This window comes from Pongo abelii, chromosome 13 (genome assembly GCF_028885655.2).
Source record: "Pongo abelii isolate AG06213 chromosome 13, NHGRI_mPonAbe1-v2.0_pri, whole genome shotgun sequence".
Taxonomy (NCBI): Eukaryota; Metazoa; Chordata; class Mammalia; order Primates; family Hominidae; genus Pongo; species Pongo abelii.
Genome location: NC_071998.2, coordinates 52,913,538 through 52,938,145, shown reverse-complemented (window position 1 = coordinate 52,938,145; position 24,608 = coordinate 52,913,538). Strand labels below are relative to the sequence as shown.

Below are 24,608 nucleotides of genomic sequence, written 5' to 3'. Positions count from 1 at the left end.
TGTTATTTCTCTTCTGTTCTCCCTCCCACAAAGTTTCCCTCTGTGCACCTCAAACTTACTCTTTAACCTAATCTTCTTTTGAGAGAAATTACTCAATGGTTTTTAGGGAATCAACTGAGCTCTGACCTTAGGGATCCACCAAAATCAGCCAGCCCTTCACTCAGTCAAGTTCAATAATCATTTTCCACAGGTGCTAAAACCCCAGTTGAACCTGGACATTTTCCCCCTTAATATCCCCTTTAGAGAGAAAGAATCAGAGAATCCCACATGTAGAGGAGTGAGCAGATAACAGAAACCCTAAAGCCTTCCAGATTTAACTGTTCCTGCTGTTCCAATGAGCCACCTGAGGCCACAGCGGGAGAAGATTTAACACAGGAAAGATAGTGGCTTTTACAGGCTTTGGAGAAGGGCCAGGGTCTCATGGGAGATCAGAAAGTGTGTAGAAAGCCCTGTAGTTACTAGGAAAATGCAGATATCAGTGCCTGACAGACAGTAGGTGCTCAATATATACATTATATAACTGAATGGTACAGTGAAGACAGGCAAAAGAAAAAAAGCAGAAAAGATGAAAGTGAAGCTAGGACAGGTAGAGATGGGATTACCTTTCCTCCTAGCATCTTTTTTTAGGTTATTTCTTTTTATTTTCCAGCTGCCCCAGGGTGATTTTCAGTCATTACCTCCAGGCTGAAGGCTTCTTGATCATTCCTTTTTCCAACCTGAGCGTTGCTAGCCTAGGAATGCTACAACTCCCAGGTGGAGATTCAGGTTAAGCGAGACTGAGTCGTAAGAAAAAAGATGGAGAGAAAAGGAAAGGGAAGCAGAGGAGTCCGCATTCTGCATTCTCTTCCTTCCGTTTTAATTTGCCAGTTGTTATGGGCAAGTTAAATTCTTCTCATGTCTCTGTTTTTCATAATTGGGAATTATAGTTAATATAACTCAGGCACAACTGAGAGTAGATCTATGAAAGTATAAAGGGAAATATAGTGTTCAGCAATATCTAAGGAATATGCTTCAAAGCAAACCTTTGCTTCTTATCATGTGTCACCTAAACCAGCACTACTCAAACTTTGATGTGCAACATGATACACCTAGAGATCTCATTAACATGCAGGTACTGATTCAGTAGGTCTTGGATGGGGCCCGAGATTCTGCAATTCTAACAAGTTGCCTGGTGATATGGTTTGGATGTTTGTCCCCTCCAAATCTCGCTGAGATGTAATCTCCTGTGTTTGAGGTGGGGCCTGGGTGGGAGATGTTTGGATCATAGGAGTAGAACCCTCATCAATGTCTTAGTGCCATCCTCTCGGTGGTGAGTTCTTGCTCTGAGTTCACCCATAAAAATCCCTAAACTATGTATGAGGCTTGGAGAACTTCTGGGTTGGTGAACACATTCACATGCCAGGAGGGCGATGCACCCCAACTCTAAGGGGAGTGGGGGCCCTTCCGGACCTTACTCTGTGTGCTTGTTCATCGGGTTGTTCATCTGTATCCTTTACAATAAACCAGTAAACGTAAGTTAAAGCATCTGAGTTCTATGAGCCATTATAGCAAATTATTGAATGTAAGGAAGGGGTCTTGGGAATGCCCAATTTGTAGCCAAGTTTGACAGAAGCGTGAGTAACCTGGGACTCACCATTTGTGACTGACATCTGAAGTGGGAGAAGTCTTGTGGAACAGAGCCCTTAACCTGTGGGGTCAGATGCTGATCCCAGGTAGACAGTGTCAGAAGTGAGTGAATTGAATTGAAGGATTTCCAGCTGGTGTCTGGAGAGTTGGAGAACTGGTTGTTGGTGTAGAAAAACAAAATACATTTGGTATCAGCAGTATTGTGGGTAGAGTGATACAGTTTTTGTTTTAGGCTGAATTTGGAAACCCAAATGGATAGGCAATCTTGATACAATCTTTTAAATGGGGCTGATTTGATTGCTTTTCTTTTTTTCTTTTTTTGAGACAAGGTCTCACTGTATTGCCCAGGCTGGCCTCGAACTCCTGGACTCAAGCAATCCTTCTGCCTCAGCCTCCCAAAGTGCTGGGACTATAGGCGTGAGCCACAGTGCCCAGCCCTGATCTGCTTTTCAAGAATTCCTCAGTTGTTTCCATGTAACTGTCTCTCTGACAAGACTGTAAGCTTCCAGGAGTTGGGATCAAGACTTAGCCACTTGCACCTCTCTGGGACTGTGGGATGCTGTGTGAAATGTAGTAGGTACTGGATTTGCAGGGAGTTTTCAGCTGTCAAGGGCCTTGGTAAAACAAGGAAGTGCAAGGGGTCAATAATTCTTGGCTAAAATATCCAGAATTTCACTCTGGGACCGTAAAAGAGATTCCTCTGAGAAACTTGCTAATATCTTGCAAAACCTCAATCCAGGTTTTGTCTTCTTAAATCACCTTGTTCTCATTTAGGTCAGTTTCTGAAGATGCAACTGTGGTTTTGCAGTAAGGGGAACTGAGAATCTCGAATACTGCATGTTATCACGTGACTTCAGGATGAAATGTCATTCAAAACAAAACATAAATATATTCACACAGAGAGAAAAAGCAAAGCCTAAATTAAATACATTCACACATAGAGAAAACAGAGTATGGTAAGATATCCAAATTTCCAAATTTCCATTTTTCTCTTTGAAAAATTTAACCCCAGATCTCCATAGCCTCAGGTCCAGTATAGCAAACAGCTGGGAAGCTGTTTGACAGCACTTTGGGCCTAGTATCTCGGATCTTTTCATCTAAGAGATTGTCTACTTATCTAGGACCAGACTTGTTCAGAGTGATGTGGAATCATTTTCGAAAAGAATAGAGATAAGGTCTTTCTGACACATCATGAAATTTAACACTGATGACCACCCAAGGACCTATGCTAGACTCAAGATTTGGGGCCAGGAATGGTGACTCATGCTTCTAATCCCAGAACTTTGGGAGGCCGAGGCAGGAGGATCACTTGAGCCCAAGGGTTCAAGACTACCCTGGACAACACAAACCCTCATCTCTAAAAAGATAAAAATTAGCCGGCATGGTGGTCACACCTGTAGTCCCTGCTACTCAGGAGGCTGAGGCGGGAAGATTGCTTGAGCCTGGGTGGTTGAGGCTGCAGTGAGCCATGATCACACTACTATACTCCAGCCTGGGGAACAGAGTGAAACCCTGTGTGGGGGGGACAAAAAAACAGAATTGGGTAATTGCAAAATTTCTTCTTTTTAAGGCAATGAAAAAATACTGACTTCATGTATTTATTCCCCGGGTTATTTCTGGAAGGCAGTCAAGCTAGTTAATTTATTTTCCTTTTTAAAGAAAGTAAGCCAAAATAAACAAACCAAAAGAAAAAGAAAAAGAATATAAGCCAAATAGCAAACATTAATTTTTTTCAGATTTCAATTGTTTAAAATGCATGTTCATTTTTGAAAAATTTAGAAAGCATAAGAGAGTTCAAAAAAGAAGGATCCCTCCAAATGTCACCAACTAGGCACAATCTTACAAATAATCTTGCTATAGTTTTTCAAATCATAGAGGAAATCAACACATGAAAAACTGTGTTCATATATTCACCAGGTGAACCAAATGCAAGCTATACTCTTATACTCTGTGGACCAGTGGAACAAGACAAGTAAAAAAATCCAGAAATCTTACATGTCAAAATAAAAATTAAGGATATATGTAAAAATTGATAATTACTTTAAATGAATGAGAGTTCATACTTCATAATCTCACATGACTAGATTTTGAAAAATAGGTTGAAAAGTTTTGATGTACTTGTTTGATGTTTCTACATCTTGGAGGAAAGCTGAAAGCATTTGATACTGGTGGACACACACCTACACCAATCCACCTGGGGAAGTTAGAGAAACCCCAGAATATGATTTATCAAGTAATTCAGTATCACTTTTTTGAAAAAGATTGGCTGGAAAATTTATTACTTACAATACCAGTTATAAGACATTTCTTCTGGCTGTCCACAACATCTTCCTTCTTACATAGCTCCTCTTTCTTAACCTCTTCACTGGTTCTCAGAAGAAATCTGCAGTGATCTAATTAACTCTGATAACCACATAATGGGCAGATGAATTTATTACCATATGGTATGGAACTGCTTTAAAGCTGAGTTCTGAAGTTTGATTTAAATATCAAAGTTTGAGTCAATGTGTGTGCCTTGGCATGTAAAAATAACAGCAACAACAACAAACACCTTTTATAAAGTTCTTACCATGTGTCAGGCACTATTCTATGTGCTTTATAAATACTAACTTATTTAATCTTATAACATAATCCTCCTATGAGCTAGATACCATTATTGCCCCCAGTTTACATATAAGGCACAGAGAGTAATTTGCCCAGTCACAGAGCTTGTAAGTAGCAAAGCCAGGCTAAGAGCCCAGCAGTCTGCCTCCAGAGTCCATACCTCTAATACACTTGACTGTCTCATCCAGCAATCTATTTCTCCTGTTGAAAAATTACATTGATTCCTCCTACTCACCCTCCTCCCTCAAAATACCTACTTCTGTAATTAAATGTCACATTCAATAAAGCATATTCTCTAACAACCCCCTTAGGTCCATGGAGAAGCTGGCTATTTGCCAATGAAGCCTTGTTCACTCCCCATCTGGAAGGGCCTGGTGGCAAGTAAGATTCATGTTACTAAAGGGAGGAAGGGGAGTTTTCCTGTTCATTTAGCATAAAGAGTCTCTTAAGTCAAAAAATTTCCTTCCCCCTCTTTCCAATGTCACCAGTCACAGGTGAGAAAGTCATCTCGGTATCAATTTCACATGATCTGCCTCAAACAAAGACAGCTCATGTGCTCTTGATATAGGATTTCTTGCTTCGACTTTACTGCTAACTGCATGTTTCATCTACAGGGAGAGTTTACAGAAATTAGCATGAATTATACAAACTCTGATACTTGGTGATGCAGATAGATCTGATCAGCTTTCATTTTCTTTGCTGGGAGTGTAATCAACGTGATTAAAGCAAAGAAAGAAACTCTCAAGTCATTGTATTAACTATTCTGTTCTCTGGATGAGACAACATAAAACCTTGGGATAGTAGAGCTGGAACAGAAATCCAACATCATCCCCCACATTTCACAAGTAAGGAAACAGAGTCCCAGAGGGGATTTGTGATGTACATGATAACACAACTAATTTGTGACTTTAAAAAAACTCCTTTTTGGTTTATTTTTAAGAAAAAGAATAGAAATTAACTAGCCATATAGAAATAGCTTATAGAATAAGGTTCATGTGGAGCCACCATTTTTTATTGTCTTAGACAGAGGTAACTGCAATTATTACCCCCCACCACACTCACCCAGTGGCAGGCCAACTAGGGCTCTAGGGCTTACACAACCCCATGAAAAGGGAGGAGGGCCTGGTCTTTGGTCCCTCAGGTCACTGGGCTGGTCCTTTGGAATTTGGTAGGCCCTACTGCCCTTGGCAGACCGCAGAGATGCTCCCACAGAGTTCTCTCTTTTGACCACAGGTCCTCCACAAGGAATTCTTGCCACTGCTTTGGGGGCCAGAGCACTCAGGCCAGGCCACCACAGACATCTACCTATGCCTCTCCCACTGCAAGTGTCATAGTCTTTGGAAAACTATGCAAAAGTGTGATAACATCCCAAAGCCTTATAGAACCTACCGCAAACCTGTTCCCCCAATTCCCTATCCAGGACAGTCTCAGTCATTCTCCTTTTCGTTAGGGTCAGGCCACTTCCTTTCCTCTTCCCCTCCAAACTCCAGTTCTTACCATCACAGAGACTTTCTAAAGCAAAGGTTGTGATGCATTTCTGAGACTAGGAAGCCCTCACCACCCAGACATAAAGCCTGAGCTAATAATCTCTTTGTTTCAGGGAGAGACTATAGCAGAAAACAGAGATTCCTGTTATCCTGAACCAATTATTTGTATAACTGTATGTTTAATACCTGCTTCTCTTTGGAGTAAAAATTTCATGAATTGAGGATTAGGATTACGTTAAGGTTGCAGTTGGCTTTAGGATCCCTCTGTCTTATTCACTTTTGCATCCCTGTGCCAGTTCAAGGCCTGATGAATAATAGCCACTCAATACATATTTGCAGAGCAAAGAGAGGAAGAGAGGGAGGGGAGGGAGAGAGAGTGGGAAAAGACTAACCAAAGTTCTGCAATGGCCCACAGAAATATGAGTCTGATTGAAGGCAATCTCAAAGGAGACAGAGAAAAACGGATGGGAATGAAGTTGAAAACTATTAACAATGAATAATTTACAGGGCTTGATAACAAATTTGATGTGGATGATGTGGAAGAGATTAGTCAAGGATAATTCTGAGATGTGTTAATTTTCACCTGAATGTGATGTGGGCTTGTGAGAGGAAAATGGGGTTTGGTTTTGTTGGTAAAGGATGGTGAACGGTGGAGGGGTTATGGACAGTGAATCCAGTTCAGAAATTATTTGTGGGTCTCACTGTTTTAAGTACCTGTGAACAGGAATATCAGAATGAAACTGTGAAGTGGGTAAAGTTATCTTCAGAAACTCCCTTTCATTTAGGCCCCATTTCACATATCAAGGGATATCACATATCCCTAATTATCTGCCCTAATTTCCTATCAAGAAGTGGTCTGATGATCTCACTTACATAAAAGGTAAACTACTGATGAAATAGGAGATAGTTCTCAGGCTGCGTTTTAATGTTAATAATGGGGCACAGCCACAAGCCAAAAGAATGATAAGAGCACTACTAATAAGTGTCAGTGCTTATATGGCCCTTAACATGTGGCAGGCACTTAGTGCCCTTAGCAACACCATGAGGAACTATTTTATATATGAGGAAAGTGACGCACTGAAAGGTTGTGACTTGTCTAATGTCAACAGCTAATAAGTAATGGAGTGGAAAATACAACCTAGCATTGTGGCTATACAATCCATGCTTTTAACCATGATGCTAGGAAATAAATGTGTAAGGGTGAAAAATTTAAGAAGAGTGGAAATGTGCAGTAAATTTTGTGGGGGTCCCTCAGCAAGATTCAGATCACTCCTGTCTCATAATGAAGACTATACAGGTCACTCAAGTCTCACTCTACTAACTGAGTGTTAGTAGTGTTACTAATGACATAGACTCTGCCAATGACTGACTTTAGACAACTTAATCTCTTTCTGTTTCATTTTCCTCATACATAAAATAAGGAGAAATAACCTATATACAAGTTTATTCCTTAAAGCAACATTTGTAAAAGTAAGCGACTGGAAACAACCTAAATGTCTGTTGATAGGAGGCTGGCTAAAAATTGTGCACCTATAAAATGGAATATAATGCAGCCATAAAAAGTAATAAGATTAAATTATTTCAAACAAAAGAACAGCCTGAAAAAATCAAGTTGCAGGCACAGATAAGGGAAGTTGCTCAAGAGATAAGGGGGCTTCCCTAAGACATCCCCTCAGCTGCATAGATAAGAAAGACTATACAGGAGACTTGTTCAGACATACCTGCAATGGAAAATTCTGTCCCCTGACACATGTGCAGTAAGGGAAACAAAGCAACATGGAGTAATTCAAGCTAAGAGCCCACATCCACACTAGGAGGATGGGGTGGAATTACCAGAAATGCACACCTTATGCAAATGATATGCCCAGCCCCCTATCAGTTTCTTATAAAAGCCTCTGTATCCAGACTGTGAATTGGCAACCTATCTTTCCAGGATCCCTCTCTGTAGCAGAGAGCTATTCTCATTCTTTCACCTATTAAATTTCTGCTCTAAACCTGAAAAAAAAAGGTAATAAGAAAGACCCCTACATACTGCTATAGAATGATCTCTAGGATATACTATTATGTGGGATAAAAAACAACTACAGTGCAGAACAGGACATATAATATACTACAATTTGCGTAAGAAAGGATAAAAGGAATAGATAGATTCCTTTATGCTCATATTGCATAAATACAGGAAAGTTCTAAAATTGTTTGCTTCAGGAGGAGAACTGAATTGGCGTGGGACAGAGAAGTGAGGAAGGAGAATGTACGTACCACTTAGGATCTCAGCAGGAAATATACGGCATATTCAAAAGGCGTCATCGAGGAGTTGAGTGACAGAATTATTTACAAAGTTGTGGACAGTGCTGAGGCACCCAACAAAGGATGCTGACACTTTCCAATGGGCAACCTACAGAGGGGAATCATTATCATAGCTAAGTCCTAAGGATGAAGAAGGGGAGTAAGTGGTTACTTGAATCCAGAGAGAGAGAGCTGTAGGTATAAAAGGGGCTACGGGACAGAAGCCATAGCCCTTTCCCAGATGAAGTCAGCCACTGTTCATCCATACCCCAGCAGGGAAGACGCTGGGGGAATAAAGAGCCTCACCACATTCTCCTTCTGCACTTGGATATCTGGACAGCCTTAGGGATGAGCCTCTTGGGGCTCAAGGCAGAGTGGAGAGTAGATCTGAAGGCATACAGAGAGAATATCCACTGCACAGACTGTACAGCATTTTTACTTTGTAAACTGAGAACTATATAAATATGTAACTTATTTGAAAAGTAGAAAATGGCCGGGCCCAGTTGCTCAAAATGCTAGCTTATAATCCTAGCACTTTGGGAAGCCGAGGCGGGCTGATCATCTGAGGTCAGGAGTGCAAGACAAACATGGTGAAACCCCATCTCTACTAAAGATACAAAATAGCCAGGCGGGGTGGCAGGCGTCTGTAATTCCAGTTACTCGGGAGGCTGAGGCAGAAGAATCGCGTGAACCCGGGAGGCGGAGGTTGCAGTGAGCCGACATGGCGCCATTGCACTCCAGCCCGGGCAACAAAAGCTAAACTCCGAAAAAAAAAAAAAAAAAAGGAAAAGACAAGACAAGAAAAGAGAAGAGAAGAAGAAAAGTTTGCACACACAAAAGAGAAATTAAAAAGTAAAACGGAAATGAGGGACCAGAGCATACACTTTCCAAGTCTCCTCCCCTCTTCAAATTCTACCTCTGTTTCTTTGGAGCGGCAGTTTTTCACCTAATCACAGTCCATGGCTCCCCCTAGTGTCAAGGCGACGCTTCACCAAGCTCTGAGAACCATCTCATTCTAGGAGAATTCTGGGGCAGTCAGGCGGCCTCTGCCTCAAATCACTGATGTGAATTACACCCACCTGGTAAATGATCGTATCCCCTGAAAGAAAAAAATACATCATTATTATTATTATTATTATTATTATTATTATTATTATTATTATTTGAGATGGAGTCTCGCTCTGTCGCCCAGGCTGAAGTGGCACGATCTCAGCTCACTGCAAACTCCACCTCCCTGGTTCAAACGATACTCCTGCCTCAGCCTTCCGCGTAGCTGGGATTACAGGTGCCTGCCATCACGCCCACCCAGCTAATTTTTGTATTTTTAGTAGAGACGGGGTTTCACCATGTTGGGCAGGCTGGTCTCAAACTCCTGACCTCAAGTGATCCACCCACCTTGGCCTCCCAGGGTGCTGGGATTACAGGAGTGAGCCACCATGCCCAGCCAAAATTAATTATTCTAAGACCTAGAATAGTTACCATTTTAAGCTATAGTGGAAATTTATCTAAATTAAATTTTGAACTAAGTAATTATCTTTTTCCCATATTTCAAATTATGAAATAAATTTAGAGGTAAACAGCATGTGATCTACAACTCTAAATCTTCTGCAAGCCCACTTTTGAGCTTTTTACTCCCTAGTCCATTTGTCCTTAATGCAGTGATTCTCAGCCCTGGCTACAAAATAATGTCCCCTGGGGAGAAAGCTCCTACTGGAGACTCTAATATAATCTGTCTGGGGAGGGACTTAATATCAATATATATTTTTTAACCTCCCAGTAGTTGTAATGGGCAATCAAGGCTAGAAGCCCCTACTTAAGTGATTCCTTGCTGCCTACTAGGTAGACTTTGATTCCTAGTACATTTCTTGTCACTACTCAGGATGTGCTCACTCTGCTTTAGACAAACTAGGTTACTTGTAAAACAATTTCCCACCCTCTGTGCCCTTACATACCACACTCTCCGCCTTGAACACTCTGCCACCTGCCTCCATCTCAACTGTGATAGTTCTACATATTATTACAGGGCCTGCTTAAAAGCTACCTCCTCTGAGAAATTCCCTGCCCCTCATTCCCAAACAGATGTTTCTACCTCCTTTGAACCCCTGAAGATTTTTAAAATAACTTTTATGATCAATCTTCTTTTCTTAATAGAAAATAAACACAGTCATTGATTATCTTTTTAACTTATCAAATGAACAATAACAACAAAGTATGATATTTCTGTGAGAGAAATGAGCACTCCCTGTATTAACAAGAGAATAAATTGGTGTTATGGCTTTTAAAAACTTAATCTGGCACTAAATATCAAAATACATTCTGTTTGGCCCAGCGTTTTCACTCCTAGGAATTTATCCTATGGATATAATCACAGGTGTGGGCAAAAATACCCATAATGGAATGCTCATTGCAGCATTGTTCATAAAAGCAAAAGATGGGAAACAACTGAAATGTCTCATTAATAGAAGACAAGTTAAATAAATTATGGCACATAATAGAGATGGAATGCTGCATAGTCATTTTAGAAATGAGGTATATCTGTATTTGTGACCATAGAACAATTCTAAGACATAGCATTAAGTAGAAAAAAAAAAGATCCAATACAATGTCATAGAATGCTTCTACTGTGTTTTGTACAAAAGCACAAACATACATTTGTCTATGCTTCCAAAGCACTGGGTATCTTTGGATGGATATACAAGCAACTGTCAACAACGACTGACTCTAGGGAAGCAAACTAGTAGGTTTGAGGTAACAACATTACAAAATAAAAACCATGACCCCATCACCAAATATAAGAATTAGAATATTACCAATACCTTTACATATACCCAGAGTCATAGGTAGCCCATCCAGAGCCTCTGTGCAAATTAGAAAAAAAGCTCCTCTTCTTTGGGTTGGACACAACTCTAAACCAAGGTGCCTTGCTTGCCAAACAGAACACAGGCTATATTAATTACATGACCCACTTCTGCGCTGGTGTGCTTTCAGACTTATGTAAATGGAATTGTACTGTATATATTATCCTACAAATTATCTTTTTTACTTAACATTATGTTTGTAAGATATATCAATATTGTTACATGTAGTACTCCATTTTCACTGCTGTGTAATATTTCATTGCATGTTTACATGCTAAAAGAATTAACTCTATATCCCACGATTTCAGTTACAGGGTATCTATTGAAGGGTGAATGTGACTAAACTAAAAGAGAAATGAAGATCACATAAAGATGGATAAAGGAACTCTGGACCTTATTTTGGGTCAGGGAAAGCCAGTGTGCTTTCATTTGATGAGAAATAATTGCATTATATTAGGCAAGAGTGAGCTGGTAAAGGAGTGAGCACAACACTAAATGTCTGGTGTCCACGCAGTGAATATTTTACGTTCACTTATTTTCTCTAGGGCATTTTCTGTCCTTTAATAAGCTTTTTCACTTTAATAATGTGGAAAATACAGTAATAGTGACAATCCATGCCTATTTAAGTAATGGGAGCACAAGATGTGAGCTTATTAGAGAACAGCTATGACTGCAATGGACTCTAAATCTTTTCATTTGGACTTACATGCAATTTCAATGTCTTTGCTAGCACATGAATGTAAATTCATTGCAGTAGAGTTTTTATTCAGATACAGAATATTCGGTGCAATTTTTCTAAGTCATTATAGTCAATTTTCAGATAACAAAAACTCCAATAACTCCTAAAATAGAAGAGAGAAAAATGGAAAAAGGAAACAAACTTACAAACAAAAGCCCAACCCCAATCAACTGAGAAGAGAGCAATAAAGGAAGAGGGGGAAAGCAAAATAAAAGTTGGACAAATAAAAATTAAAAGTGGGGTGGTAGAAAATGTCTAGATATATTAATAATTATAATAAATATAAATCTAAACTTTATAGTGAAAGACAGATTGGGGAACAAACAAACAAAAAACCCTAACTACATGCTTTCAAAACAAAAACCTAAAACTTAAGACACAAAATGGTTGAAAGATGTAACAGGAAAACAGTAACCAAAAAAACTGAACTGTATATTAAAAATCACACAAAATAGACTTTAAGAAAATAGGTATCATTAGAGAGGGACCACTACTTGATTTTTATAAAGGTTCAAATTGTCAGTGATATAATAACTTCAAAGCTTTACACCTAGAAAAATTGTTTCAAATATATAAAGCAAATATTTACTGAACTACAAAGAGAAATTGCCAATGAGAACTTTCAATATATCTCTCTCAATTACCAACAGACCATCCAAAGCAAAGATATTAAAAATATGGAAGATCTGAACAACACAATTAATAACACAATCAAATAGACAGATAAAAATTCTGCATCTAACAGTTGGCAAATGCACTTATTTTTCTTAAATATCATAGTGCAATTACAAAAATTGTCCATTTATTAGACCATATGGCAAGTCTCACGAAATTATAACACAGTCCTCATTCTCTGTGCGCAAAGTAATTAAGTTAGAGGCAATAACAAAAGATAAATCTGTAAAAGTTCTTATATATTGAAAAATGTGGAAACACACTTGTAGGTAATTCATGTGTCAAAGAAAAAATTATGGAAGAAATGTAAAAATACTAAAAGCTGAATGACAATGAAAATATCACCTACCATGTTCTGTAAAACAGTCAAAGTCATTCTCTAAGGGCAATTTATTAATTTGAAAGCTTGTTTTAGACAAGAAGAAAGGTTAAAAATTAATGAGCTTTGTGTTTAACTCAAGAAATTAGGAGGAAAAATAGAAAAACAATCAAAGTAGGAGGAAGTAGATAACAGAGATGAAAACAGAGGTTCAGAAAAAAGTAAACAAAGCTACAAAAAAAGAATCCACAAAATTAAAAGTTTTATTTTATAAACAGAACAATCTCTGCTGAGATTGAGCAAGGAAAAAAAAAGAAGGCACAAATAAGCAATATTAGAATAAAAAGGGACCTAATCACAGACAAGGCAAAGATTTTTTTAGATGAGCTACTCTGAATCAATTTAGGCCACATATTCAAAAACTTAGGTGAAATGGGCAAATTCCTAGAAAACTATAATTTACCAAAACTTACTCAAAAACAGAGAACCTGAATTGTTTTATATCTACCAAAGAAATGCAATCAATATTTTAAAATCTTCCCACAAAGAAAATATTTAGTTCAGATATGTTTACAAATTAGTTACACCAAGGTTTCAAGAACGAGATCATTCCAATCTTTAAAAATGTCCTATAAAACAGAAAAAGAGGGACTATGACACAATTCACTCAATGATATTAATGTGACCTTGATAGCAAAACCAAATAAGGACAGGACAATAAAGAAACCTTTTGGACCAATCTCACTCATAAACATAGCTACAAATTCAAATTAAATACTAATGAAACAAGCTCAGGAGTTTATTTCAAATAGATAATAAATCATAAACAAGTTGAGTTTAACCAGAAATGCTAGCGCAGTTAAACGTTAGGAAATAAAAAATATGGCTAGGCGCGGTGGCTCACACCTGTAGCCCCAGTGACTTGAGAGGCCAAGGTGGGTGAATTACTTGAGCCCAAGAGTTAGAGACCAACCGGGGCAACATGGTAAAACCCTGTCTCTACCAAAAAAAATACAAAAATTAGCCAGGCGTGGTAGCACATGCCTGTAGTCCCAGCTACTTGGGAGGCTGAGGTGAGGGAATCGCTTGAGCCTGGAAGGTGAAGGTTACAGTGAACCAAGATGGCAGTGCCCTCCAGACTGGGCAACAGAGCAAGACCCTGTCTCAAAATAATAATAATAATAATAATAAAGAAAAGAAAATATAAAAATATAATTCACTGGCCAGGCACAGTGGCTCATGCCTGAAATCCCAGCACTTTGGGAGGCCAAGGCAGGTAAATCAACTGAGGTCAGGAGTTTGAGACCAGCCTGACCAACATGGTGAAACCCTTTCTCTGCTAAAAATACAAAAATTAGCCAGATGTGGTGGCACACGCCTGTAATCCCAGCTACTCGGGAGGCTGAGGCAGGAGAATCGCTTGAATCCAGGAGGCAGAGTTTGCAGCGAGCTGAGATCGCACCATTGCACTCTAGCCTAGGCAGCAAGAGCGAAACACCAACTCAAAAAAAAAAAAATATATATATATATATATATATATATATAAAATTTACCGCATTAACAGATTACAGGGGAAAAATATGATAATCTCAAAAGATGCAGCAGATAATGAGAAGCAGACTTATTAAAATCAGGAACAAGACTTAGAAGTCCTATTTACTTCTACTAAACATTATAGTGGATTTTCTAAGTGCATTAAGACAAGAAAAAGAAGCAATGAAGTACAAAGATTGGGAACAGCAATAAAAGGTAGGAGTATTGGAATATACTTCATTCATAAAGATATAATTCTCTAAACAGAAAGTCCCACAAAATCTACAGGCAAATTCTTGGTAATAATAACAGAGCTGGCCGGGTGCAGTGGCTCACGCCTGTAATCCCCGCACTTTGGGAGGTCGAGGAGGGCAGATCACCTGAAGTCAGGAGTTCGAGACCAACCTGATCAACATGGAGAAACCCCATCTCTACTAAAAATACAAAATTAGCCAGGCGTGGCAGCACTCGCCTGTAATTCCAGCTACTCAGGAGGCTGAGACAGAAGAATCGCTTGAACCCGGGAGGCAGGGGTTGCGGTGAGCCAAGATCATGCCATTGCACTTCCAGCCTGAGCAACAAGAGCAAAACTCTGTCTCAAAAATAAATAATAATTTAACAATAACAGAGCTAACCAACATGGCTGAATAGAAGACCAATACACACAACCAAATATATTTCTAAGCATTGGCAACAAACAGAAAATTTAAAAAATAAAAAAGCAGTTTACCATATGATATGGTTTGGCTGTGTCCCCACCCAAATCTCATCTTGAACTGTAACTCCCATCATTTCCACATGTCTTGGGAGGGACTCAGTGGGAGGTAATTGAATCACGGGGGTGGGTCTTTTCTGTGTTGTTCTTATGAGAGTAAATATCACGAGATCTGATGGTTTTATAAAGGGGAATTCCTCTACACAAGCTTTCCTTACCTGCTGCCATGTAAGATATGACTTTGCTCCTCCTTTGCCTTCTGCCATGATTGTGAGGCCTCCCCAGCCACGTGGAACTGTGAGTCCATTAAACGTCTTGTTCTTTATCAATTACCCAGTCTCTGGTATGTCTTTATTAGCAGCATGAGAAAAGACTAATACACCATAACAACAAAAAAGTATAAATTACATCTAATGAAGTTATAGGAGACCTATATGGAATAAATTCTAAAACTCTATTTGATAAACATCAAAGAAGATCTACTATAGAAATAAATAAAAGAAGACATTCAAAACGAAAACGAAGACTTTCTATTGTGAAGTTACCAGTTTTTCCCAATTTGACCTACAGATTCAGTGTAATTTGATGCCAAATCACACTGTTTTTTCCCAAGAAACTAAGAAGCTGATTCTAAAATTCATATGGATGAACAAAGGTCAAAAATATAACAAAGACTCTTTTGGAGAAGAATAAGGTAGGAGGTATGCTTTATCCTATTTGAGGACTTCGATTACAAAGTTAATTAAGAGAGTGGTATTAATGCTGCAATACACAAATGGGTTAATGGAATAGTAGAGATTTGGGAAACAGAGCCACACATATTTGGACATCATATATAACAGAGGTGGTAATGTATATAATCAAGAAAGGGAGAATTAGTCAATAAATGGTGCTGGGAGAATATGGGGAAAAATGAAATTGGATTCCTACCCAACATAATACGTAAGTCAATTCTAGGTGCATCCAAGACTTGGATGTGAAAGCTGATATTTTAAACATCTATAGGATAATGTCTTTAGTTTCCTGGGGTAGAGAAAACACATACAAAAAAAAAAAAAAAAAAAGAGCCTTGTCTGAAACTGAAAACACAAAACAACCCAAAAAACTTATCTAAAACTGAAGAGATTAACAAATTTGACTTTCTGTTTTTCAAAATACTCCAAACAAGAATATGTAGACAAGCGACAAGCCAGTAGTAGATATTTGCTATATATAACTAGTGGTACGCCCATACATGTTTTAAAAACCTAGCTTTGCAGAGAGGAAAAAAAGCCATGATTTGTTGGGTTTGATTATTTTCAAGGTGGAAAAGTTTATTTCAAGCCACCAACATGATGTTGCTAAACATGAAGTTAGGAAGAGATACACAAAATCTCTCTGACGAGACTATACAAGCCAACTCCAACACACCACTGCATATAACACTAAAGGATTTGTTTCCAGAATGCATGAAGAACTCTTTCTATTTATCAATAATTAAATGACAAGCAATGCCACAAAAAAGGGAGGCATGAATAGTCATTTTGCAAAAGAGGAAATATGAATGAAGAAAAAATACATGAAAAGATTCTCTACTTCACAGTGATCATATAAATGTAAATTAAGATTATAATGAGTAAACATATTACACTCTTCTGATGAACTAAAGTTAAGTATTACGGCTGGGTGCCGTGGTGGATGTCTGTAGTCCCAGTTACCTAGAAGGCTGAAGTAGGAGAATCACTTGAGCCCAGGAGTTTGACTCTAACCTGAGCAACATAGTGAGACCCTGTCTCTAAAAAACATTTAAAAAGAAATATTACTATATTAATTTTTCCCAAAGACAGATCAACGGGAACTCTTAAACAATGCTGGTGTGAACATAAATTGGCACAACCACCCTGAAATACAATTTGGCATTATCTTACAAAGTTAAGTACTGTACATTCTACAATCCAGCAATATGTAAGCTCAGGTATATATTGTAAAGGAATTCTTGCACAAGTGCACCAGAAAATATGAACATGAATATGCACAGTAGCACTTTTTGTTAAAAACATAACAACCCAAATGTAATCAGTCAAGATTTGTTCATAGAAGTAGAACTACAAAGATAAATTGACAAAACGGATTTATTTTTACTGTAGAGACTTGACTGTATGCAATTGCGGGAGCTGGTTATACTCTCTAGGGGAGGCTGTTGTTTCTGTGTCTAGTGCTGGAGCTGAAGTTCAAAGGACCAGTGGTTAGGAGGTAAGAGAGCAGGAAGCGAGGACAAACTGGAATCCATGAGGATGGACTGGAATCTGCATTGGTCTCTCACCACCTCCAAACCTCTGGTGCCATTTACCATGGAGTTAAACACACCTCTGACCCAAGAGTTAGAGAAGCTGAAGCACAAGATCCACAGGAGCTGGAGGAGCTATGGGCCCTGCACCTACCTCCTGAGTGTTAGGAAATACAGCTAATTTCTTCACTTTCACCTTCCACGTTGGGCAGAAAATGTCTCTCCAGGTTCACCTAGTCTATTTTTATATGAGAAGTTTAAGAGGCCCAGAGAAGTGAAGTGACTTGTTACCTAGAAGCCTGTTTAAAAAAAAAAAAAAAAAAAAAAAAGGTCTTATGCATCTGAAACTCTTTGTAAGAGAGTGTACGTCAGTATTTTTGATCTAGGTACAGGCTCTCCGAGGGATATTCTTGACTCATGTTATTTTGCCAATTGCCTCTGATTATACCACATAAGAGGGCTTAGGTAGCTTTGCAATAATAGTTCTACTAATTATTCTCCAAAGGAAATTCCTCATTCCACTCCAAATAGATGTGATCTTAAGACTGATTTCCCCCAGAATCACTACAATATAATCTTACCTAAATTTGAGCACAGCATCTAAATATTCATTTTATTTAAATATGAATTGCTGCGTTCGAGCTAAGGCCGAGTTCTCCATACGAGATCCAAATTTGGTACCAATTTGGTAACCATAATCCATGGTTACTCTGTGACCACTAATCTGGGGGAAAAAGAAAACACTCTTTGGCAGAAGAGGATAAGTACATTCCTAATTTTCATTTCCAGATTCTTAGCCACTCATCCGGGATGAATGTTAAAACCATTATCAAAACATAGCCTTAGAAATAAAATTCTGTTAGGGAGATAATAATAACTCTTTGTCAATGAATTTATTTTGAGCAATAATAATACAACAAAGTTCCAGTACTGTGAAAAAGTTTGGCTAATCTCAAGAACATTATAGCATATGCAACTTGAAGTAATTTCTTTATCTAAAAATATTGGGCCAAAAGAAACTAATTAGAGTTTAATGTAATTTTATGTTAAGTGTCTTGCTGTGGTTTTTAGATTTTTAATACTTTATTTTAAATCATCTCAGTGATTTAAAATAGAGTACCACTTTTAAATGATAAAAAAATTTTAATCATTTATCATTTTAAATGATAAAAATAAATTTTGAGGAGTGGGAAACTTTTTGTGAAGAAAACAGAAAAGAAATTTTTATCATTTTTAGTTTCACAAAATAACAAATTGGAAGGTAATAATGTAAATTTGTAAGCTTTTCTCTGCAAAAACTATGTCATAATAATCTTTAGATGGTGTGTTTCATTACTGACTTTAAAATAAAATTTAATATAAAAATATGATTCATAGCTAACTTTTTCTGAAATGTGTTTCTTTTTTTACAAAGTGAGATGTATCAGTACTTCTTTCGTTTCTATGCAATAATATTGTCACTCTCCCTTTTCTATTAACTGATTTGGACTCTATTTCTAAGATAGTGTATAACAAAATGCCCCCACAACCCATAATTTTATGGATATTGTACCTATTGGGTTATATTCCGATATGGTTATCATGTAGAAACCTCAAAAGAGAGAGGCTAACTTCCTCCTGTAAAGGAGTGATCATTAACACCACCAATCAATTGAACAAAGCCACTTCCACACACAGTCAATAAGCTGCTTTGACTTTTTCTTGTTCTTACTCTTCTGGGTCTAGACTTGGGGAGTTAAAGTGTTAAGGTCTATGTACTTTGGCCATGGGTAACTGCCACAAATTGGGTTTTCAGTGAAGCAGAGTCTGGACAGAGATTGGGGTGAAGGAATTTTATTAGGGAGTGTTCTCGGGATCAAACCAGTCCACTGCCTGCTCTTAGACCAATAGTAAAGAGGGGAATAGCTCCCTCCCCCACAGGCCAAGGCAAGATAAAATTAGCAGGATATAAGATCTAGCTATTCTTCCCCATGTGGAGATTCTCCTTCCAGTGAACACTTTGGAGAACCGTTTATTTTTATTAAGAAAGGCAACATTTTTTTGATATGTACAAAGCACTTTCCTATATTTTTATTTTTTAATTTTTGATTTCCATAGGTTTTCGGGGAACAGGTGGTGTTTGGTTACATGAATAAGTTCTTTAGTGGTAATTTGTGAGACTTTGGTGCATCCATCTCCTGAGCAGTACACACTGAACCCAATTTGTAGTCTTTTATCTCTCACCCCCTTCCCACTCTTCCTCTGAGTCCCCAAAGTCCATTGTGTCATTCTTACACCTTTGCATCCCCATAGCTTATCTCCCACTTATGAGTGAGAACATATGATGTTTGGTTTTCCAAGGGAAGGCAATATTTTTATTAGGGGTCTATAAATATTAGCGGCTAAGTGTTTTTTAAAATTTGGTATTTAAACTGTAGTCTTCATGATCAGTGATTTAGAAAAATACCATATTGTACTGAAATAAATTTGCTATATATTTATTTCAGATACTATATTAAAAATGGAAAAATTAGTGTTTTCTGCTGTTTGGAAAATACAGTAAATTTTCTTCTCTAAGTTTTCTTTTGCTAGAGTTTTTATGTGGTGTCACGGGCCTCTCCATGCCCTTTGCATTCTCTTCCAAAAATCTGTTCTTGCTGTCAGTTAAGTGGAAATGGTTAGCAACAAAGCAAAATCAAAGTGGACCCACCCAGCTGTTATATCCTGCATGGCTGAGCTTTAATGAAAGTTCGAGTTTTTCCAAAAGTCTGGTCTCTACTGACTGGGAATGAAAAACATTTGGAAAAAAATGCCTTGAGCATGTGAACCACATAATTTCATTTGAACTAAGGAATTCCAAAAATACTTTGCTTATTGAAAGGGCAGTTATATTGCTGTGTTAGAACTTGATATTGAGAAGGATAAGTACCAGTTCTTTTCTCCCTTTTTCTCATAAACATTAAAAAAAATTAAAGACTGTCTGAGTGACTGGGTAGGAAAATAGTGTAAAGAGGCTAAGTTGGACCACCAGGTGGGCTTGCTCTAGAACCTATTCCTTCCTTAGGAGATCCATCTACTCTTCTGGGCTCCGTAGAGCCCCATGCAGCTTGAAGCAACCCACTCTGCACTGATGATAATTCAGGGCTTCATCTGGCCATGTTTTGATGACTACTTGAACTGAGGCCCAGTCCTTTAGTCAGTTCTGCTCACTGACACCAGTGTAAATGCTATGCCAGTAGCAAAACTGGAATTGCTGGGTCCCTGCTGGGCAATCTGGCCGGAGAAGAAAGTAGGTCCTGTTCAGTTTTATGTCTCCATGAGGGGATCAGGTGTTAATATTATTAACCAGCATTTTTGGGAATATGTACTATGTGCTACTCACAATACGGGATACTTTTACATGGATTACATTATTCAATCCCCATAACAATCCTCTATGGAATTTTGAAGCTTAGAAAGGTTAAGAAATCAGGTTTTGAAACCAATCAGTCTGACTCCAGAGCCTTTGATCTTCTTTCCTATTTTGTAATCCCTGGCTTTTAATCATGGGTCTTAGTGCACTAGATTGGGATCACAGATAGCAGTGTAGCAGATACAGTTGGTGCCCTGCCCATGTCTCCTGAGCCTTACCAAGTGCCAGCAGCTGGACCATCTTGCTTAATGGCCTTCTCTGGTGGCTGGAGCTCCATGTGTGAGCATAGGTTTGAGGAGATGTAATGACTTAAGTGCAGCCTTTAACTAATGTTTGATAGGAGTTGGGGTATAAATACTTCAGCTCCTTTGCTACTCTGGTAGCAAAGGAATAACTTTGCTACTAGAATAACTCAGAGGCATGAATTTTACACTGGTACCCAAAATTCTCCAGAGGGATTAAGTCCATTATCCACAGTACTAACCCACTTGAAAACATGCCCTTTTTATTGATTGCCTTCCCTCTTTGTCTCACTTGCCTTGCCCATATTTCCTGAGATCACTACCCAAGTAAGTTACTTGTGTACATACTAATGCCTTAGGATCTGGCTTCTCAGGGAATCAAAACTAAGACAAAGAGCAAAGAAAAGGTGGACCTATGAAGAAGGAGGACCCAGTTGGAGCGGATGGGGCAATGCTGGAAGGAAAGCATGGGGTTGCAGTCTCTAGGAAGAAGCTTCTGATGATGGTTTCCTGTTCTTGAAGCTGACAATGTCATTGTGAGACAGGAGACAATGGGGGACATTTGGGGGATTATTGAATATTGACACACTGGATGGTTCTTTGATTGCTTGATTGGACGGAATTTCTTTCAGAAGTTCTCTCTTGCTCTGTTCTTTTCAAATGTATTCTATATTTGCCCAAGTTTAATAAGAAGTAAGAGATTCCAGAAAATGCAATCATTAATAACTGGAATAATGAAACAAAGAAAATGCTAACGCATTAAAAATAGAACATTGAGTAAATGGTCATAAGTAAATGAAAGACAAATGTATATATATAATTTTGGAGGATGTATAATTTACTCATATGGCCTGAATGTAGTAATACTATGTATCATATTTCATGCAAACGTAAACTGAATGAGGCTCTTTTTTTTTTTAGACAAAGTCTCCCTCTGTCACTTAGGCTGGAGTACAGTGGGGCGATCTCGGCTCACTGCAACCTCTGTCTCCCAGGTTCAAGCAATTCCCCTGCCTCAGCCTCCCGAGTAGCTGGGAGTACAGGCACGCACCACCATGCCTGGCTAATTTTTGTATTTTTAGTAGAGATGGGGTTTCACCATATTGGCCAGGCTGGTCTCAAACTCCTGACCTCGTGATCCGCCCACCTCAACCTCCCAAAATGCTGGGATTACAGGCACGAGCCACCGCGCCCGGTCAATGAGGTTCTTTTATACCACTTTTACTACACTTAAAGGATCATTTCTCAACTTGTGACTCTATCATCTTTACTGATTAACTGGACATCCAGTGGTGCCCAAATTTTCAGGGAATAACATGGGCATGGGCAAAATCTTGCCTTGTTAAGGTTAATGGTATTGTAAATTGTTAACTATTGCATTTAGGTCAGGCATGGTGGCTCACCCCTGTAATCCCAGCACTTTGGGTGGCCGAGGCAGGCAGATCACTTGAGGCCAGGAGCTTGAGACCAGCCTGGTCAATATGGTGAAACCCATCTCTACTAAAAATACAAAAATTAGCCAGGCATGGTAGCAGGCGCCTGTAATCCCAGCTACTCCAGAGGCTGAGGCACAAGAATCGTTTGAACCCAGGAGGCGGAGGTTGCAGATTGTGCCACTGCACTCCAGCCTGGGCGACAGAGTGAGACTGGAAAAAAAAAATCAATTGCATTTACACATTTTAATATCTGTCATTAATTTTATATATTCAACTTCATGTCTGCCTTAACCAAGTTTTGCCTGAGACATCATACTTAAATTTACATGGTTGTTATAATAATCTGAAACAAATTGGTTTTTGAAGCATTCGCTTGGGGTATTGTTATTAACGCATTCATGAAGAGCAAACTTAGAAATGCCCATTATTTTTTATAAAATCTGTAGATTCAGAGAGGAAAATAAAGTTGTAAGTAGACATTTCTTCTTCTGAATACTCCAACCACAAGAAGGAACTGTATGAGCAATAACAGAATATTTTGAGATAATCTTTAGAGTATCTAAGCACTCAATCCCCATTGGGAGTCTTGAAGACGCCCAGTACGCTCACCACATTCCAGTCAAACAGCCCTTTCACCAGAGATTTGAGTTACAGAGCTGGATAACCCCTCACTGCTTTTTTTTTTTTTTCTTTAGATGGGGAGTCTCGCTCTGTGACCTAGGCTGGATTACAGTGGTGCGATCTCGGCTTACTGTAACCTCTGCCTCCTGGGTTCAAGCAATTATCCTGGCTCAGCCTCCCAAATAGCTGGGATTACAGTGGTGCGATCTCGGCTTACTGTAACCTCTGCCTCCTGGGTTCAAGCAATTATCCTGGCTCAGCCTCCCAAATAGCTGGGATTACAGGCGTGCACTACCACGCCCGGTTAATTTTTGTATTTTTAGTAGAGACGGGGTTTCACCATGTTGGCCAGGCTGGTCTTAACTCATGACCTCAAGTGATCCGCCCACGTCGGCCTCCCAAAATGCTGGGATTACAGGCATGAGCCACCACACCCGGCCACCCCTCACTGCTTTTTAACAAATACTAACAAGTAAACTGTTTATCTGCTTGATCATAGAAGAACATGGACTCAATGATGAAGTATATATAGGCAATGGCCAACTTTGTTTTCTAATCCACACATACAGCTGATTTAAACCCATGTTTTCACTTACTGGTCAAGATAAAAATATGGAGGGAGTCTTGCTATTCATGCAAACATTTTTGTCTTTACCATATAGGAATCCTCAGAAAACCTCTGAGAACCATATGTTTGCTTGGAGTTAGAGAGGTGTCCAGTTAGGGGAGATGTTGGGACAGTTTGCTTCCTTCCAAGTTCTACAGAAGAAGATTCCCCTCTAATGGAAAGCAGCACGTAGTGGCAGCATAAGGTAAGAAGACAATCAACTCCTAGGAAACTGTGGAGGACAATAAGAGCCTGTAGCGCATTACAATGGGCATCCTGAGAAAGTGACTAGGGTACAGGGAGATTCTGCCTTTGGTGTATTATATATTAAATGATGTGGATGGATTAATGTTGTTAAAATATGGAGACTTCTTCCCCCGCCCTTACTCTTCATCCCCAGTCCCTCCCCTCCTCACCCCCTTCAAAAAAGAAAGAAAAAAGAAAAAGAAAGAAAGAAAGAAAGAAAATGGTGTTAAAATATGATCCTGTTGTTAAATGTTAACTCTTTGATTCATTTATAGCCTTCAACATCATACCTGGGTGATGTGATTCCTTCTTCCCTCTCTTACTTTTACATCCATAGATGTATGCCACAGAAAGATCTACAGCACTGCTTATTTTCAAGAATTCACATGACCCTTTAGATAAATTATTTTTTTCATTTTTGCCTAAGATACACAAGATATTATTCTCCAAGTAAATGTGAAAATACTGATTTCCTTCATTTCTTTAGCAAAGTAATTTTATGCATGAAGGATTGAGTAAAAACAAATACCTTAGGAGTTAAAAAAATTGTAGTTAATAAGACAGCCTGACATAAATTATTATATACATTTAGTTGGTAAGAAAATAAGTTTGTGGAAAGAGATAGTATAGTGAAGTTGATAAACTTGGGGATTCTGGGTTCGTTTTGACTCCATCACTTCCCAGCTCTGTGAGCCTTGAGCTTCTCTAAGCCCCAATTTCCTCATCTGTAAAATGGGGATAATATCTATCTCATGTGATTGTTGAGAGAATAAAAATTAAATAATGTAAAATGCTTAGAGCAGTATCTAGTACATAAGGAAAGAATAAATGCTAGTTACTGTTATTATTTACGTAACAGTACCAATCATTAGACACAAAGTTCTTTGTGACTAATCCACAATATACCACTAAAGGCACAGATTAATGCCAGTGCCTGGTTTCTAGCACTTAAAAAAA

General features: G+C 38.6%; 1 protein-coding gene across 3 annotated transcripts in view; it reads right to left on the bottom strand.

The window, feature by feature from the left end:
- PLGRKT (plasminogen receptor with a C-terminal lysine) overlaps positions 1-24,608 on the bottom strand; it is a 278,175-nt gene that overhangs the window by 239,413 nt on the left and 14,154 nt on the right. Inside the window, exon 2 of one of the 3 annotated variants that reach the window (XM_063714005.1) lies at positions 9,083-9,102. The exons of the other annotated variants lie outside the window; for them this stretch is intronic. The gene's annotated coding sequence lies outside the window, so the exon portion shown is untranslated. The remainder of the gene's footprint in view (positions 1-9,082; positions 9,103-24,608) is intronic. 3 annotated transcript variants of the gene reach the window in all.